Raw genomic sequence first — 19,859 nt, 5'->3', positions numbered from 1 at the left:
GGCCTACCCCAGGCTTCAATCTAACCTTCACTGGTTCAGCATTGACCGCACGAGCAGGATTATTCTTTCTGGCCCAAACATCGGGGTGAATTCCTTCCGGAGGTTCCCACTGTTGTTTCTCTTTAACTTCCGGCTCCCCCCTTAAGATCATTTGGAAAGCGCATTCTTGCCGCTTTGGTATCACCACTTCCAAGGTGTTTTCTCTAAAAGTAATTTGGGCCTGGAGCTTTGCTAGAAGATCCCTTCCAAATATTGCAATGGGGCAACCATCCGAAACCAAAAACTGATGTGTAAAATATTGTTGTTTATCTTCTCTTCCTGGAAGGTGTACCTGTATGGGTTGGGACAAAGGGATTCGACGGCGCTGTCCTTCTATTCCCATTACATCTTTAGTTTCTTTGCTGAGGGTCAAGGGTAGACGGGACATTGCTCGTGGGATCATAGAGAAGGCCGCTCCTGTGTCCACTAGTCCTTGGAGTGTCGAATTATTCAGGGTAAGGGACACATATGGTTCTTCCCACGAGCCGCCCTCATATCCCGTCCACCTTCATTCTGACTCCTCGTCCTGCTCTCTAGCGGCCGCAATCCGAACATAGGGTGGATTCGGGTCAGAACCTGAAACTGTCCTGGGTTCCTTATACCAGTCCCGAGAAGCAGGGACCTCTCTTCCATCCCGACGTCCATCTTGACGGGCCCTAAGAACCCTCTCACTTCTACAGTCCTTTGCCCAATGGCCTTTCTTCAAACATTTTGCACACTGGTCCTTCTCTAGTCGCCTCCTTGGTCCTCTTTCTATATTCCTTTGCTTCACTCCAACCGCCGCTGCAATCATATCACATTGTCTTTCAAGCACACTACATTGTTTCTTCATCAGTCTTCCCTCTTCCTTCTTACTTGCTTCATCCCTATTTACGTAGACCTTGAACACAATGTCTATTATTTGTCCAAGTCCCATACCCATCACTCCTTCCACCTTCTGCAATTTCTTTCGAATGTCTGTAGAACTTTGGCCAATAAACAAGGAAATCAGGAGCCTTTGGTTTTCAGCAGCCTCGGGATTCAGGGTAGTAAATCTCTGCATAGCTGTAGTGAGGCGGTTAAGGAAAGCAGAGGGAGTTTCCTCTTTTTCCTGATGAATTTCATATAATTTTCCCACATTCATTGGTTTAGGGATGGCATGCCTAAGTCCATATAAAATCAGCCGTTTATACGTGGTGATTTCAGAGGCCGCTGCTCCTGGGGTTTGGATCCACCTACAAGGTTCTACTGTTGGTAAAACACGTGCTGGGGCCAAACCGGGCGCGTTGCCACCTTGTCTCTGCTCTTCTAATGCGAGAGCAGTGGCTTGGGAAAGTACCAATGACTTTTCCTCCGGACTGAGGAGGGTATTCATTAATGTCTGTATATCTGTCCAAGTGGGGTGGTGGCTGGCAAAAATAGTCTCCCACAATTGGCAGTGCTTATCTTGGTCTTCTCTCAAACCTGGCATCTGATTTTTCCAATTAAACAGATCAGATGTAGTAAAAGGCACATGCACATAAGCAATCTGTCCATGGCCATCAAGCATTTGTCGCATCGGTCCCATAAAGGTACCGCCAGCCAAAACATCTTCCGATTCGGGGTTGCCTCTATCTGTGCCTTTTAAAGTGGAGGTTAACTGTGTGCCACTTCGTAGGGTCATTCCCTCATTCTCTTTCCTAACTTCCTCAATTATGCGAAGGCGTGGTTGTATTGTTTGAGGCAAGGCTCCTAAATCCTGGCTTTGTAGTACAGAATGGGTATAACGGTCTAAAATATCATATTCTTGTCTTAGCCGCCCTAAAGATTGACTTAAATCCTGGAACGTTACTGCAGTTCCGGACGGAGTTCCAAAACTAGTAGACTGAGTTTGCGGGGCAGTCGACTGTTGATATGTTGCGGGCTGGGTTTGAGGTGGCGGAGTCTGAACTGGTGGCAGAGTCTGAACTGGTGGCGGTTGAACCGCCTGTAGTGGCACTGGTAATGCTGGTGCTGGTAGGGGAATCGCCAGAGCCTGAGGCGGCGGTAAAGGAATCACGGGTGGGGCCGTAGGTGAAACTAAACATTCCTCTTCTTCTGCCTGGAGGACTGGGGGCTTAGTTTTCAACTTCTTCCCCTCATTAATTTTACATTGAGCCAGCGCCATTGTCAGCGCACATTCTAGTGGTGGGTCTAGGCAGATGGCTCTCCAACCCCGTGCATACCACCACGAGGTTGCCTTATCTGGCAGCAACTCGTAAAGGGTGGCTTCCAGCTGTCGAGCCTTAGTGAGGTTAAATGTCCCACCCGGTGGCCAACCAATGCCCAGCTCCACCCACTCTTCATCACAAAACATTGACAATTGTTCTTCGTTTGGGACTGGCCCTCCGGAAGAAATAACACTTGTTTTAAATCTAAGAAAATTTTGCAAAACACATTCAAGGGGGGTCATTTTCCAATCGCCCTTTTTCTTTTGACTCTTTGCGGGCTTCATCGCAACCTTCTTCCCCTCTGCCCCCTCCTGTTTCGATGCACCCTTCTCCATCCTTCCCGTGTCCAGTCCCCTCTGCCCTCTGCAGATGACGTACGACACTCGGGTAGCCTACCTGCCTTCTACCAGGGGAGATGTCTGAGATGAAACGACGGACAGATGACGTACAACACTCGCTTCCCTGTTTTTGTGGCCCAGCCTCTCGCGAGGTATGGGAAACGCACTACTGCAGGTCCTCACTCACTTCAGGGTAGTCCACCTGGGGATACGCCCTGTCTCATACACACACTTTCACACGTCACTCTCTTCACATTTAAGCCCACTGGGCTCCTTACCACTGTCGACCAGAGACGGTGGAACGTTCAATCCCCCGCTCCACTCCAACCTTGTTTCGATTTTAAAAGGGAGTCATTGTGGCGCCACCTCAGCGCCTCGGATCGCTCTCACAGGCTCAGGCGGGCTCAATGCGGCCCGGAGCGCTCTTTCCCAACCTCCTGTGGACCACACCCGAGACACACAGAGGAACGTGAAAAATGAGTCCCGGCGGAGTCGCCAGTTTGTTACAAACAAAACACCCCAGTCCCTTTTAGGGGTCCTGGTGGCTTGAGTTCACTCCCAATACTCACCCCAATAGAGTTCAGAAACGACGAAACAAGATGGAGAAGGAGTATATATTTATTACTAACACGTGCATGTGGAGAAGCAGCCAGGCTAGTTCTGACTTAAGCTGAGCACAGCCAGCCTTCTTATTAACTTTGATATGTTAATTACATCAGCATCATCAAGCATCATTCTAATACATGCCCCTTACAAGAAATCATGTGCTTTTAACCGCTGGAGGAAGGTGATTTTATAATCTATTAAGAGATAGGTTTGTTATATATTATAGATTTATAGCTGAACTATGACAAATCGGAAGTCAATATTTTTATATATATGTATTTTTTTTGTATTGTATTAGTTATTGATTTGTGTTGTTTTCTTTTTGTATTATTTTGGTTTTGAAAATTAGAATAAAAAAATTAATTGAAAGAAAAAAACAAGAAATCATGTGCTTTACAAGAAATTAGTACGTGCAGTTTCTTAATGTTGCTTCCCTATAACATTTCATTGCCCTTTTATGGTGTTATTTTTCACTTCAGCACAGTTGTTTTCCACATTCTTATCAAAACATGGTCTATGAGGCCAGCATCATTTTTATCTCAAAGCAGGCACAGTACCCATTTACTTTCAGTAAACAAGGCCACAGTAAGCAAAATACATTTTTAACTAAGCAAATAAAGTCCAGTGTCACAGCAGCAGCTATTCAGAGATTCAGGCAGGAACCTCTCACCGTCCTACCTGGAGATGCCTGGGATTGAACCTGGGACCTTCTGCATGCAAAGCAGATGTTCTACCACTGAACTACAGCCCTTCCCCTACCTCCCTTTGTTCCTTTTTATCTGGAACAGGCTTCTTTTTTTATAGAACCTAAAAAAAATATTTTCCTTATTTTACCACAGGGCCGGCGCCAGAGGGCAGCCAGATTGGGCCCTTGCTGAGGGTCCTGAGGCCCAGAGGGGGCCCTGAAGGGCCCCTCTTTAGGGTGGGAGGGTGGTGCTCCCATTCTGTGATCTGTGGCAGCATCAGATCCTGCAACCCGACCCTACCACGGATCATGGAGAGGGAGCTCCCAGGCACTCCCCCAATACAGACAGCACAGACTTTATAAAGCCCGCACACACGCCCCACCTACCTCTCTCATCACCCAAAATGCCTGCCATCACCCAAACCTGACTGCCCCCACTGCCTTCTTGGTAAATGACATGCATGCATGCTACGGGCACACCTCATTCACATGATACAAGAGGTAGGTGGGGTGTGTGGGCAAGTTTATTAGCCCTGCACCATCTGTATCGGGAGGCTACAGTGTTGGGCTACAGTGCTGTGGGCCCAGGACAGGCTGGTGCCCAAGAGTCCAGTCATGCCTGGTACCTGCCCTGTTTAGGGCTGAGCTTTCTTAACATTTAATTCGCACTCATTTCCCTTCTATTTGTCTAAGTAAGCAGTTCCTAAAAAAGTAACTCTTAACATTGATACAACAACACATCCTGCTTCTTCAGAAACCGATGCACTCATCAGGAAACAACATAGTTCTACTTTTAACAGCCCTGTAATGCCACCAAGAATCTCTTAGTCACCCTTTCACCAACATCACCATTCCAACCTGTTGGAAGCTCATCTCTGCTTGCCATACCTAGAAGTCCAGCTTTTCAGCCAGCGTTTGCTGCCGTGCTTGAGAATGGCAGCAAGATAAAAGTTGCCACCAGTTCATACTTGTGTCAGCTCAATTTGATTCGGTTTGCATTTAAATCAAATTCACACTTTCCAAAACAATGAGAATTGAAACACAGCTATCCTTCAAAATTTGCAGTTATCCAAATTTTGTGATCCAGTTCTCCAGCCAATGCTTACAAAAATGCATATATTAGGGTGAAATGTGCATAAAATGAATATATTAGTGAAAATAACATACAAAAATGCATTACAGTAGGAGAAATTGCTTGCAGAAATGTGTACATTAGTCTAAATTCCATACAAAATGTGTTTATTTGGAGAAATTCACACTAAAATGCTGAAGAATTTTCATGAGGATTTTTTTTAAAGCAAATTGTTGCTGAAATGTGTAGGACTCAATATACAACTGGAAAAAATGAGAAACTGAAAGAACTGAAATGTATAGATCCTTCCATCCCTACTATGGGTTTTCATTTGCTTCTTTCTAGATAGGAGCACTGGTTTCTGAAGAAGCAGGGTGTGATTAAATTAATTTTAAGAGTTTCCTTTTTAGGAATCGTCAGGTAAGTACAAGAGAGTATATCTGCTTTCATTGTAAAATATTGTTAGGAATGTAGATATTCTGTATCAACATCCAGCTTCCCTTCAACAGCTTTAAAGAGATTCCAAATCCCACTCCATACCCTCAGGATGTTAAAATCTGTATCCAGGACCTGTTCCAACACTAACTGCTAGTTCAGAATATACGATGCCGTCCTTATGTGACAATGTATTTGTTATTTTAAAAGTGTGTTCAAGATTAACTCATTTTGTTTCTTTTGAAATCTAAAAGGACATTAAAAGACATTCTGAAAATCAATAAGTTACATATTAATGCCTCCCCAAAAGCATTTTCAGAGGAACACTGTAAGTCAAAGATATTTCCAGCAGTATAAATGAAAGAGAGCTATCTTTTTTCTTTATTACTTAACAATAAATAAAGCACCATATGTACTAAGATATTACTTAACAATAAATAAAGCACCATATGCACTAGGATATAAATACACTAAGCGAAATTAGACTTTAACAGCAAATGTTAATTTCACCTTCCCACACAAATGATAAAAAAATCCAACAACAAGAAAAACGTATATATAAGTAAAGTCATTTTAAAAACTGCTGTAAAACTTATTTCCCTTTAGAGCATAAGAATAAAAAGACATGTGATTCATTGATGTAAGGATATTTGCATATTCTGACACATGATGTTGACACTTTGCATTTTAGCATACAAATGATCCTTTTACCTTTTTGAATTCCAACTTCTATTGCCATTAAATAATTTTTGTCTGACCTCTTCGTTCCCCAGACTTCTCAAAGTTTCAGTAGATAACAAGACTGGAGGAGAAAACTTAAAAGCTGTAATTGTCTGACAACAGGAGAACTGACATTAATAAAAATGATAAGCAACAAACATTATTTATGGATTTAAAAAGCAAAATTTTTCCAAGCTTACAATAAATCAGAAAAAACAATAAATTTATAAAAACAGAGTGAAATCTAGTAAGCCAATTGCAGGTGAGGGCCTTCTGCAGATACCATCTTATCAGGAAGTCCGTTCTGGACAACACAGGAAGCGGACCTTTAGTGTAGTGCCACCTACCCTTTGGAATTCCCTCACCTTAAATATTAGACAGGCGCCATCTCTGTTATCTTTTTGGTGCCTACTGACAACCTTCCTCTTTCAACAAGCTGTTTAAGTAGAGACCTTATTGCAGTCTGCATCTGTGCTGGAATTGCTTTTTAATATGTTTTTAAGTTGTTTTTTAAAGATGTTTTTAAGATGTTTTGTTTTCATATGTTTTTAAAGATGTTATGTTTTAATACGTTTTAAAGTTTTTTGTTTTTAAGATGTTTTAAAGTGCTTTTAGTGTTTTTGTTTGCCACCCTGGGCTCCTTCTGGAAGGGCGGGCGGGCGGGCGGGCTAGATAGATAGATAGATAGATAGATAGATAGATAGATAGATAGATAGATAGATAGATAGATAGATAGATAGATTACAGTCACAACCAGGAGCATCCAAAGAATCTTGGGAACTGTAGTTTGTTAAAGGCTCCTTCTGGGAGGAAGGGTGGGATATAAATTTAAAAAATGAATAAAGGTGCAATGAGTTGTTAGGAGACCCCCTCAGAGAACTACAATTCCCAACATGCTTAACAAACTACAGTTCCCAGGACTTTTTGGGGGGAAGTCATGACTTACCCGGCAGAGGAGATACCATGATCATGAAGGTGGTTTTCCCAGGGTGAGGCTCATCCATTGCACTCTGGGTGTGCTGACCCATGTGATTTCCCCAAATGCGGGAAACTCAACTGCAATCAGCCAGCCAATCAGCATGAAAGCAGAGTGTGGCCACTAAGAAGAGTCTTTTAACACATTTTCTTGTCCTTTCCTACTTATTGGAGTAAATCAGAATGAAAGGAAGTGAGAAGACTCATCATAGTAGCTAACATACTCCCCTTTCACACTGATTGGCTCCTAGGGACGTAAAGGAGTGCTTTAAATGTATGGTGTGGATGTGACCTAGAGACTCAAGGTGTAAGGTTCTAAACTGCAAAACAGGATTCATTGTTGTTGTTACTACTACTACTACTACTACTACTACTACTAGTACTACTCATTAAGTTAAGGAGTAGGACTAGAATGGAGGAACCAGAACTCAATTGGTATAGCGCATGCTTTGAATGCAGAAGGTCCCAAATTCAATTAGGAGCATGTCCACTTAAAGAATCACGTGCTGGATGACAGGAACGATTCTTGCATTAGAGATACGGGGGATAGCTGCTGCCAATTTACAAGGCAAGGCTAGATGGTCAGAAAAAAAACACCTCATACATTCAGATGTGGCCACCACTATAATAAAGACTGAAAGCAACTACATTAGAGTATGCACCATTATCAAGGTTGTAAAGCAGGACAATGGACCTATGGAACTGGTTAATTCTGGTTACTATATCAAGGCTCTGGTATCTGAGACTCACTGGGAATGCTGTCGAATTGCTTGCCCATTGTCCTCAGTACTGGTAAACCCAATGTATGCATTCTTATTGACACTGCTTATTGATGCATCAGAAAGTCTTGGAGTCATGCTGTTAGAGTTGCATTCAGCATACCCAAAAGACCTGTTAGAAGTGAAAACCCAATTTTAAGCACACACACAAAAATCATTTTGATTCTAGTGGATTATTTGGAGCCTGTGCTTTAACCTTGACAATTAAAAATATTTTTTTAATAGTGCAACCCTATACACACTTACTTGGGAGTAAGTCCCATTGAACTCAATAGTATGTACTTCTGAATAAATATATATAGGACTGCACTGTTAGAAATGTTTAAATCCCTGAGAACATGATGCTGTTGGGGCAGGACACCAGAATTTTGAAAATGAAATTATCAAATGCTTTGAGGCTGTTTTTTTAAAAAAGAAATTGATTTTGATCCTTTTTTCTTGCATCCCAGAGAACAAAGACAGACTAGCAAAATTACTAAAGCATGTGAGAGCTGTGCACCGTTGTTTCTGGTTCCTGTAGTGCAAGGGTGGGGAACCAATGGTCTGCCAGGCATAGTTTGACTACAACTCCCATCATCCTTAATCATTGGTGATGCTGGCTGAGGCTGATGGGAGCTGAAGTCCAACCACATCGGGAGGATCACAGGCTCCCTACTCCGTATTACTGTAGATGTCAACTGTGGTGGCCAGTGAAATGGTTTGTTTGCAAGTACACCCTAAAGTTGAGGGACCATTGAGGGCATGGAGAGGAATTTGTAGGGGTATTCACACATTCCATTCAATGAGTGTACAATCTGTGTACCTGTGCACACAAATAGTTTAGCTGTACATTCATGCAGTAATTCACATGCACTATCCAATGAATGTTCAGCCTGTGTGCCTGTGTACATAATAGCTGATCTGTACAAATGAACAAGTGTACAGTCTTTCAAACAAACACTTACACATGTGTAGATTCAGGTTGTACCTGTGTCCAATGTAATGTGTGTGCAATATTACAGGCATCCATTTGATAATAGTGGCAGTGACAGGAGGTAACAGAGGTCGCTTCCAAATGATCTGTTTATTGAATGCTTATCCTGATTTATTTATACAAAGTTTGTGGATAGTTTAAACAACGTTGGCTGTTTAATGTTCATTCATTCTGATTTGTTTGCAGGGAGGTTATGCAGTGTCACATCAAGCATTTGTTATCCCACACTTTCTAGTGCATTTCCCCATCACTTTCCTTATTGCAAAGAAGTCCTGTTTTTTGGAGGGAGGCGAATGGGTTTGTTGCCCAACAGCACCAAATCCATTTTTATTGTGCAAACTGAATTTTACTCTTATGGCACTGAATCCCACCTGCAAAACAGTTGACAGTCTGGAAGTGCCCTCAGTCAGTATTGCACAAGCACAACCAGCCCGTGCTCATGTCCACAGCCCATGCTGAGAAGTGCCATCCAATCAGTTCCTGCATGCAGGCATGGTGCTTACCACTCCCTCCCTCCCCTGCCTCTTCCCAATGTTGGCTGGTTGGGACTATTTCCCCCTTTCCCACTGATCACCCTCTGCAGTGGCAAGGTAAATTCTACAGCACACCACCTCACTGCCAGCACTAGATCTCAATGTAGCCTGCACCCCGTTGCTTGCATGGAGTTGTTGAGATGAAAGCAGAAGCCAGTGCGATCAGGAGGCCCATGTGCTGGCTGGTGCCTCTGTGGGGATGTGAACTAGGACAACTGTCTCGAATGCTGTCACTCCATAATACTGCATAGTGGATGTACTTTATCTCAACATATTCTCCCCCCCACCATTTCACACTTTTTCTCAATGCAGCACGCTGTCTCTCTCTTTAAATGTGGCCAGTCTGTCAATCAAACCATTGATATTCTGAGATGTTTTGAGGGGTCTTTTTTACATAAGAAGTTATACTATCTCCAGGACAGATGTGATGATATGGAAGTATCATGCTTTTCACACCATGCTCCTGTCCAGTCTGCTCTCGCTAAAGTACTTTCTCTTGGCAAAGTTGCATTTCAACCGGTCTTAACTGCAGAATAATAAACTTAAGTCACTGGCTCATCTTGAGTTAGGAAATGCCAACCAGCATTTTAAAGGCTACTCTGCCTTGAGGAACAGATGAATTGCTACTCCTTGGTTCTGCTTCTTCTTGAGTCCTTAATTGTGCAAACTATTTCTTGTTAAGGGAAAAAATGCTTCTAGAAAATCCCAATACAAAAAAAATCCCCATCCTTTATAAGATCCTTTCTTCTGTCATGGAGGGCCATGTTCTTTCAAGAGTGAGCTTGAATGACATGCCAGAAGTGGGAGGGAGGCAAAATCATAAGTGAGAAGAACCACCCCTTCTCTGTCCCCTCCCCCCTTTACTTCTTCCCCACCTACCCACCCACCTGCCGTGGAAGGGACAGATTACTCTTGCCAGAGACCTGAATTGATCTCTTGAAGAGAGCTTTTGAAATTAGGCCAAAGTCCAGCCCACCCACCCACTTTTATAACACATTGACTTAATTAACTAGAGGTGGGAAGCAAATTCAAGAGCAGAGTCTTAGCCGAGAAACTGCCACTTTGTTATGTCTCGGCTGTAAAAGGCCGATGCAGAAATGTTTTCACTAGCTAAATTATCCATTTTATAGGCTGGGAGTGACATACACATTGATAGACTCCTACAGTATCTACAGATGAATCCATGTAAAATGGTAGAGGAAGTATAAATGCTTTGACACACAGCAAAGATGCCCAGCTGTTGGTCCACGGGCTGAATTCAACCCACAAAGATCTTTTTAGTTTTCTGCTGGGGACACAGACAAATTTTAACTGAGGTGTGATTTTTTAAAAACATTTTTTTAACAATTTTACTTGTAAGGAACAGATCCGCCCCTTCTCTACAACTGAGAGGTTCCACATTTCTCTTTGGGTCTACTGCCATGGGACAGAGGTAGTCAGCATGGCACACTCCAGATGTTGTTGGTTCCAACTCCCATGCTCCCTGACCATTGGCTATGCTGACTGGGACTGATGAGAATTGTAGCCCAACAACATCTGGAGGGCACCACATTGGCTACCTTTGCCCTAGTCTGAGCTTGAACACATGTACACCATAACTCTCTGGCTTTTACCATGAGGGGCCACCAACTGTATTGTTATAGAGCCATTAAAAGGGGCCCAGTTAAGGAGAGGGGGAATTTGATTAATTTCACATTAAGGAGAATTAAGAAAGTAATTTGCGTTTTCTAAAACAATATGCGAACCAAAACACAGTCATCCTTCAAAATCTGCACTTCTCTGATTTTGCAACGCAATTCTCCAACCAAACAATGTTTACAAACATGCACATATTAGGGCAAAGTGTGCATAAAAATGCATATATTTGTGAAAATAACAAACAAAAATGCACTATATTAGGGGAAATATAAATATTAGGGGAAATATGCTTTGCAAAAATGTGTATATTAGACAAAATTGCCTACAAAAATGTATATATTAGGAGAAAATTTCACTAAAATGCTGATGACTTTTTCTGAAGACTTTTTTAAAAATTGCAAACTGATGTGGAAATGTAGAGAAGTGAACTTAAGACCGGAAAAATGAGAAACTGAGAGAAACTGAAATTGACAGATGCACCCATTCCGAGGTCAGCTGTGAGGCAGAATGCCCTTCCAGCATCTGGAGAACCGCAAGGCGTCTGAGAACACAGAAGGTGGCCATCCTTATTCAACGGTAAACAAAGCTCCTTGTTCCCTTTTAGGTTTTAAGGATTTGGATTGATACTGCAATATAGACATAAAACAGTGACAAGCTGGACCATTTTCATTCTACCCAGAGTTCTCAACCCTCACATAAGAACCTCTGGTACAATATTGTATTTTTATTAAGCACATAGGTACCGCACATGCATTGTTAAACAATCTTTTCTTCTTCCCTCACTCTTCTTCATTGCCTTGAATATTTCACAGTATGAATAATAATAATTTAAAAATCCTTCCCTGTTCTAAAATAACAGTTTTGCTGGAGAAAGCCCAGGAAAAATAGTCAGTTCTTCCTTAGCATGGGACAAAATGCCTGCAGCAGTCTCAGCCAGCATGTTCCTAGAAACATCTTCAGGATGCTTTTCTGTGACTTCTTGTGCAGTGGTTGTAGATTGCCTACGAAGAGCGAGTTCTCAGAAGCATACTCCGCTTTGATCAAGTGTACAGCCTCAGACTCTCTCTCTCTCTCTCTCTCTCACACACACACACACACAAACACACCAGACCTCTTTTTAAAAAACATAATTGTACAAATGACCCATCCAAGTCTTCTCCCCACCCCCTATCCCCTGGTTGACAAATTACAGCAACTGTATCTGTAAGGTTTAAGTGCATCTGCACTACTGTTAAAAACTGCATGCTGTATAGATTATACTGCCTGTGTATTTGGGGCAAAGGGTTCAGGGTGCATTGGGGGGGCAAAGTGGGGGCAAATGATTAGGAACAAGGAAAAGCATACTGCTTTCCTGTGTGCATTGCAGCTTGGTGGGACAGGAAACTTAAGCCTTTGATGCATTTTTATAGTGTACATATTTGTATATAATTAACTACAATGCATTGCCCTGTTAATGAACACAGAATTCCCCCCCTTATAGTTGCTTGTTTCCATTTCCTACAAAACAAAAACAAAACAAAGGGAAAAAAACCCACCCAACAAACCCTGGGCCATTATGCTTGCTGTTTCCGTTCTCACTGTTGCCAATGTTGTTTTCTTTCTTCATCATCTCTTAATTCTGCTATGAGGAATAGAAATGGAGTTTACAGAGGAACGATGGAGAAAACAAGTCTGTATTTGCATGAGACCTGCCCAGTTCTGGGGACTGGGGAAAATAATGATTTTTTAAAAAATGACATTCAAGGTTTGCTTTGAAGGCATGTTAAACCCCCATGAGAAAACATGTACATGTACAATGACCCTCTTTGTATTTAATCTAGGAGTGTCTGAATTTATTTATTTATTTCCTTTGAAGAAAAAACGAGGGGGGGGTCTTCTCTGAAGACAATTCATAATTGTCAAAATTTGAAACATTAGCTTAATTTTGTTTTCATGACCTCACAGTCCTCCCCCTTATATATTTTGTTGCTGTTCTAATAGGCCCCAAGGCCGTAGCTGACATTGTAGTACTGTTCCTCCACATTAAGGATGTTTTTAAAATTACTAAGATTATTGAGCCAACAGGCTGCTTTAATCAAAACCATGTTTCACTTGGTTTTGATGATTATGAATGGTCCTTACAGTTAAAATAAAAAATAAAAAGAAATTAAAAAGAAAATGAAACCATAGGGCTCTCACATTTAGGAATACAGCACCACCTAGTGCTCCAAAATAAATTCATTGTGGATTTGAATCTTCCAAATATATGATGCTTTTTCCGTTCAGAATCAAGGGGATCCTAAATCAACCTATTCATCTGTTGTAGGTAGCAATCTTACACACCGTTGCACCAGGGTAAGCTTGACGAGGATTCATGGTACCCAACTGAGTATGCAAAAAGAAGTTCAACAACGGTTAGAAAATACGTCACCAACTTTATTTTTGGATTGATTGCTAGACATATTCCTTAAATATATATATATATATATTGCTTCAATTGCCTCTCTTCCCCTCCCAAAATTTTTTTTATTTGCAATGCCAATCAGTCAAACCCAAACTTGTATAGGCTACCTATTTGCAGGAAAACCTTTTTATTATTATTAAAAACAAAGCTGTAGTTATTAATGGAAGAAAAGCATTTCGGTATATGATTTTAGCAGACTGGTATATAGAGAGAATAATATGCAATAACTTTGCAACCTCAAATATATAGGAGGTGGATAAAGTTCTGTAGCCGTATCACTGAAAACAATATTTTTCGCACACTGGGGTTCCCTTCCCCACGCATTTTGAAAATAAAATTGTTCAAGTTTTATCGTAGCAATTAAAGTCCAAAGTAATCTGCAGATCACACATCTTTACCCGTTGTGTTCAGAAGGAGGAGCAGCAATTCTCATACTATGCATATAATCCTGACTGCCTCATTTCCATTAGAAAAGGTTTCTATACATATATTATTTACATTAAAAAAATAGAAACATGGCAATTCTTTGCTCTGTTGCGGGAGGGGGGAGAACTCACATCTCTTTCTTGCTGCAGTTATTGGAAAGCAACCATTCCCATCTGAAATGTTATCATAATTTGCATCAGGAAACCCAACTGCAGACATTAAGGGCTTGGGTGTGTTCAATTATGATTTTGCTGGAGGCTGTCCCTCATTTTAATGCCTTCCTCATTGAACTACCTTTCTGAAATCTAGCTGATATGGTTTGCCATAGACATGCTTCACAACATCATTAGCTTTGCAAATAGCTTCATTTCAGTCAAGGCAGATGCCCGTTTTGGCCAATTGTAAAATGGAAATTTGAAGAGGGAATAATAATTAAAAAAACCACACAGATGCACTTAAAAACATGAAAAGAATTATTTATATGATAAAAATATATTTAGATTTTCAAAGCACAAGACTGAACAGAAGTGCTCTTTTTATGCTTTCTGAAGATGTTAAAAAGTCTTTCTACATCAGGCTTAATAAATCTGTAATGACATTTGATGGATTGATTTCTCCCTCTGTGTGTGTGTGTGTGTGTGTGTGTGTGTGTGTGTGTGTGTGTTTTCCATTAGAGACAGGGGGCGGGAGTGGGAGAAAAAGGGAGAGAATCATCTGACCTCAAGAGGAAATAAGTCTTGAGACTGTAGCTATTTCTACAAGAGACGAACAGGGCAATTCAACTCAGGGGAAGCAGGAGGAAGGGATGCTGGCAGAGGAGGAGCAGGCGGAAGCTCCACAACATGGACTCCTGCTGGGAGGAAGGGCGGAATATAAATCAAATAAATAAATAATAAACATCCATTTGCTGTTCAGGGGGCACCGGCCTGGCAGAACGCTGGCTCAGCCAGGAGCTGCATACTCATGGGGGGGGGAGCCAGCTCTCATGAATACCCCTACTGGCGAATAAGTGCTCCCCTTTGACTTCCATTATAATTATTTTCGTAGACCAACCTTTTTCTCAGTGTGACTTTGGCCCAGATTGAGACCCACATGAGGATTCCGAACAGGAGTTGGATGTTGCATAAGTCCCCCCCTTGGCCTCTCCACTGACACCCCCCCAAAATGCCCCTTTATTGGGCCTTATGCTGGCTTCCACCAGCACCCCTTCTGCCGGGCTGGGCTTCCTCAGAGGACCTGCAGCTGAGCCGGCAGGGTCCTGGTTCCATTGTGGCAGAGCCATAGCTAGTGGCTTCTGCCGGTGAGGCCCAGTGGAGCCTGAGTGTGCACCTAAGTGTGCAGGTAAATGAAAGATACACGCGCCCACATTTAACTTCTAGAAAACCAGGGAAGGGAGCTGAATTTTGAAGAATGACAACTCTTGCAACTTAAGAAGGTATCACAGAAAAAGGAGGAAATAGCAAAAAAAAAAAAATCCTGAATAAAGCAAATATACTACTATGCTTTGCCCAACTTCCCTGGGCAGTGAGCAGCTCCAAGGGTGTAGGGCCTGCTCAAGTTGAGTTTTCTTGGGAAGAAGAACACTGGAGGTTTGCGGAGTTTGGTAACATTTGAGTTTATTTACAGTTATATAGGTTGAGCATAGATGGAGAGGCACAGCTTAAACACTCCAACCAACAGCCAAAATCCCATCCCAACATCAGATCTTCAGAGAGAAAGAGAGGGACAGCCGGCACCCCCAAAATGCTGTTAATTACAGAGCCCAACATTCAGCTTTCTCTTCCTGTTTGTGTGTGTGTCTCAGTCTGTTTTACTCCCTAACTCAGACTGCAGGGTTTTATGGTTCTAGTTTTTCACACGCACAAACCTAAATTACATTATCCTTAGCTGGAATAGGGGGAAGAAAGCATGCTTCTTTTTTTCAGGACCCTCCAGGTATTTCCTAGTCCATTAGAGAGCATTCACTGGTCATTTAGCCAGTAATCTCCCTAGCAAAAGATGTGCCTGGCAATTTTGCCAATGACTGTTAAGGTACACTAGATATCATTCTGGCCCCATTAACCCTCTCCTATCCAGATCTTTCCCCAATCTTTCAACAACAGGAATTGAAATTTATCAGGAACACGTCCCAGAAAATCAGGATTACTGTCCTAAGTAAATAGTGTGGCAATGTGCCCTACTTTACAGAGGACAGTTTCCTATTAGAAGGGCTATAACAAGACAATTCTCTATCTGAAGGACACCTCTATTTGAAGCGCTGTCCAGACCAAGTCCAGTTTAAAGATGAAGAACCCCAAGACAGGAGAGAAGAGGCCGTGAAGTTGCCCATCAACAGTTAGCACCTGGACAGTGGATTTAGCAGGCACACATCTGGTTTCAGTCTTCCCCACTATGGTGAGGAGGACTGTGTTTCTGTTTAAATTATAGCAATTATTTCTAAATTTACATATAAAGTAGCATATACAAATTTTATGCAGATCAGTGTCCTCTTCTTTGGAGATGGCCAAAAGTGGCCAGCCAAATGGGAAACAGGGACAGCTGGTGCACATTAAAAAGTCACATAGAACTTCATCTGATGGATTTCTCCCCCCTCCCCATTACCTTCAGCATGCACAATAGTCACCAACATTTAAAAAATAATGAAATAAAACTGTGTTAAAAGGCACTAGTTAGAGCCATTTGTAAAAGTGACCCTGTGTTTGACTAAAACCATTCCCAGCTCTTCCTTCTTTATCTTTAGAGCTGATCCCCCCCCCAAAAAAACCACTCAAGATAATTCCCTGCTGTGCTCCTCACTCTTTGTTTCTACATTTCTTTCCTTTCTCTCATTTAGATTCTCTGACCACTGCGGACTTTGGTTATTTATGATGCAATCTATGTAAGGCACTGGATTACTGTCACACAAATTCAAGGAGGCAAATTCAAGGCCATAAACCAGCTATGATTGAGACATCAAGTACTCTCTTCTCCCCTGCTCTGCCCCAGATGGATGGCCCTGTTTAACACTTAGTTTCCCTAAGCACTCCCTCGCTTCCTTTAATGTTCTCAGGGAATTGGGTGATGCTTCACATCCCAGAGTTCTGAAGCAGAATCCAATACTCTGAAAGGAATAAGTTGCCACCACCACTTCTCCTCACCACAGATGAACTGGAGCAATTGAGGGGACAGAGATTTCCAAAGCCCTCTGTTCAATAAACAGTAATGATAATGATTGACGGTGATGATGATCTTCTTCTTCCATTATATACCTCACCTTTCTTCCCTTAGGGAACCAAGGGATGCCACAGCATCATTGGGATTTTTTAATTATTTATATACCAATTTTTTATTTAAGTAATTTATAAAAGTATTTCTATACCACCATATCATAAAATGTCTGGTCGGTGTAGAACAATAAAACATAAAATACCATTAAAGCAATGCAAACAAACATTAAAGTGACCGGCTAATCTTGACAAAGAATTACACAGCTGCAAAGGCCTGTCAGCATAAAAAGGCCTTCAAGTCAAAAGCAAGGATGTCTGCCGAGTCTCTGCTGGAAGAGCATTCCACAGCATGGGACTGGAGACACTAAATGCCTGACTTCTAGTTGAGGCCAGTTGGACCTCTGTAACACAGGGGATAATTAACAGCGCTCCTTTAAATGATCTCAGTGACTGAGCTGGGATATAAGTGCTTAGGTGGTCCTTAAGATATATGTCCTTTGGCTCTAAATGCCTCAACAAAAGATATAGTAACACTATAATAAAGCAATCAAAGCAACTATATAAGGCAGCAAAATCATCATCATGTTTCCCAAGCTAAAGTTTTGAAGATCCCTGAATCCCATTCACCAACCCTGAATCCCATACACTTAGGGACTGGAAACCTGAACACGCAATGAAAGATACTATATAAGTATATCTCCAACTCGAAGAATTAAGGGATGCTCACATCTTCACCCTATTCTAGCTATTCAGAGCAAAAAAGGAATTAAGTGTAAAAAACAAAACCAGAATGCATCCTGTCTGTTTTTTAAACTGCCCTGCCTCCAAGGAGTACACAGGACTATCAGATAATAACCTGTGATTCATAAAGCTATGTGCATCAACCAGCCACATATGGCAAGGCACCTGGCTGGCCGGTGCATATAGCTTGACAGATCACAGATTGTTATCTGATACGGCTGTGTTTTAGTGTAAAGTTTTGCTGCCTGCCTACGGCTACAAAATCAGGTTAAGGTACCACTTGGTTATCAAGTGCTTGGCTGGCCCAACACATGGCTGGTGGGCTACATTAAATTTGATAGCTTATATTTCCCAGGCTGTAGTCTGTGGACCACCAGTGGTCCATAAGCTTCATGCTGGTGGCTGTGGCATGTCCACATTAAATATGCATATCAATTTTTTAAATCGTATTTTTATTGCTTCTTTTATTTCTTATTTTGTATTTTGTTGTATTACAACAGACTTAGTAGCAGACAAGCAGACTTGTCCTCTGTGAATGTGCTTAATCCTCTTTTGATGTTGGCAAAGAAAGAGTGCCTGAATGTATTTTTCCACAGCAGAGTTACAAGGCCAAGAAGCACAGAGTCCGTGCAGATCTCAAGGACAAGTATCCAAGGCAACCAGCTGGTCTTATCTATAAGACTTAGCAGATCTGGCCAGTCGGTGTGGGGGTCGAGGAGTTTGTACAGAGAGAGAGCTTGTGATATATTCTATTGTCAGTAAAGTGACTCTTAAAACTTATTACTTGTCTGGCTCATTGCTTCAACTGGCATCTAGCCTGTCACTATACTGTTCTGCATCCTGGGCATCTGCTTGCGCCAGATACAACATCCAACAAGTGGTAGCAGAGGATGGTTACCTGGTGCTGATGGTTACCTGGTGCTGAGGATTGCAGAAAAGCGGCAGAGAAAAGCCAGAACTGCAGACCAGCGAGTAAAACAGCAGAGAGACGGAGAAACTGAAAGCTGAGCTGAAAGCTGTGAGAGAGCCGTGGGACTGAAGGACAGAGGTGAGAAGCTCTAATTACAAAGGCGGTGAACTGTGAAAAGTGAAAGTATGTCTATTACGTTATCGGCCGGGATTCCCTTGGAAAGGCTGACAGGGAAAAATTATGGCACTTGGAAACAGAGAATGCAGGCTTTTCTAGTGAAAGAAGACCTGTGGAAAGCTATCGCAGAAGACCCACCCGCCGGGGTGCCTATTCCAGCAGATTGGAGAAGGCTGGATGAGAGGGCAAAGGCGTTAATTGTTCTTGCTATTGATGATTCTCAATTACTGCACGTGTGTGATGCAACAACAGCTAAGGAAACCTGGGAAACTTTAAGAAATATTCATGTGAAAAAGACTGCCAGTTCTAAAATATATCTTGCCAGAAGATTGTATCAGATGCGCTTATCTGGAGATACAACCATGTCAGAGCATTTGTTGGAAATAAACAGACTGTTTACTGAGTTGTCAGAACGTGAAATTGAACATTCTCAAACGCAAAAAGTGTATATCACATTATCTTCACTAGATTCATGTTATGATAGTCTGGTGAGCTCTTTGGAAGCAATGGACGATGCAAATCTCAATATGGATTACATAGAAGGAAAACTTTTACAAGAATTTCAAAGAAGGCAAGAAATGGCAAAGCAAGAAAGGACTGAGTCTAAACACGTGGAAAAGCAGAACAACAAAGAAGCGCAAGAGAGACTGTATGGACAAAAGGCATGTTATTTTTGTGGTTCCAAGCAACATCTTCAAAGGAATTGTGAAGCAAGAAGAAGAGAAAGAGGAAGAAAACCATGTGTACAGGTGATCTATGCTAGTAAGAATAAGCAATGTATTAACAATGAGCAGGGAAATAACTGTAAAGATTTATGGGCAATTGACAGTGGGGCAACAAATAGTATAATCAAAGATAAATCCATGTTTCATACATTTTGTGACGTAGAGGATCATGTAATAATGGCTGATGGATCTAAGAAACAGATCAAAAGTAGGGGAACAGTGAAATTAGCAGGTTTCAATACCATTATGACTGATGTGCTGTTTGTTCCT

The 19,859-nt window shown here is 41.8% G+C and overlaps 1 pseudogene; it reads left to right on the top strand.

Annotated features, from left to right (window-relative positions):
• Positions 1–7,001: 7,001 nt before the first annotated feature.
• Positions 7,002–7,127, top strand: LOC133388185 (U1 spliceosomal RNA; annotated as a pseudogene).
• The last annotated feature ends 12,732 nt before the right edge of the window (positions 7,128–19,859 follow it).

This window comes from Rhineura floridana, chromosome 6 (genome assembly GCF_030035675.1).
Source record: "Rhineura floridana isolate rRhiFlo1 chromosome 6, rRhiFlo1.hap2, whole genome shotgun sequence".
Taxonomy (NCBI): Eukaryota; Metazoa; Chordata; class Lepidosauria; order Squamata; family Rhineuridae; genus Rhineura; species Rhineura floridana.
Note: the sequence above shows the minus strand (reverse complement) of the source record. Positions and strands in the feature narration are given on the sequence as shown.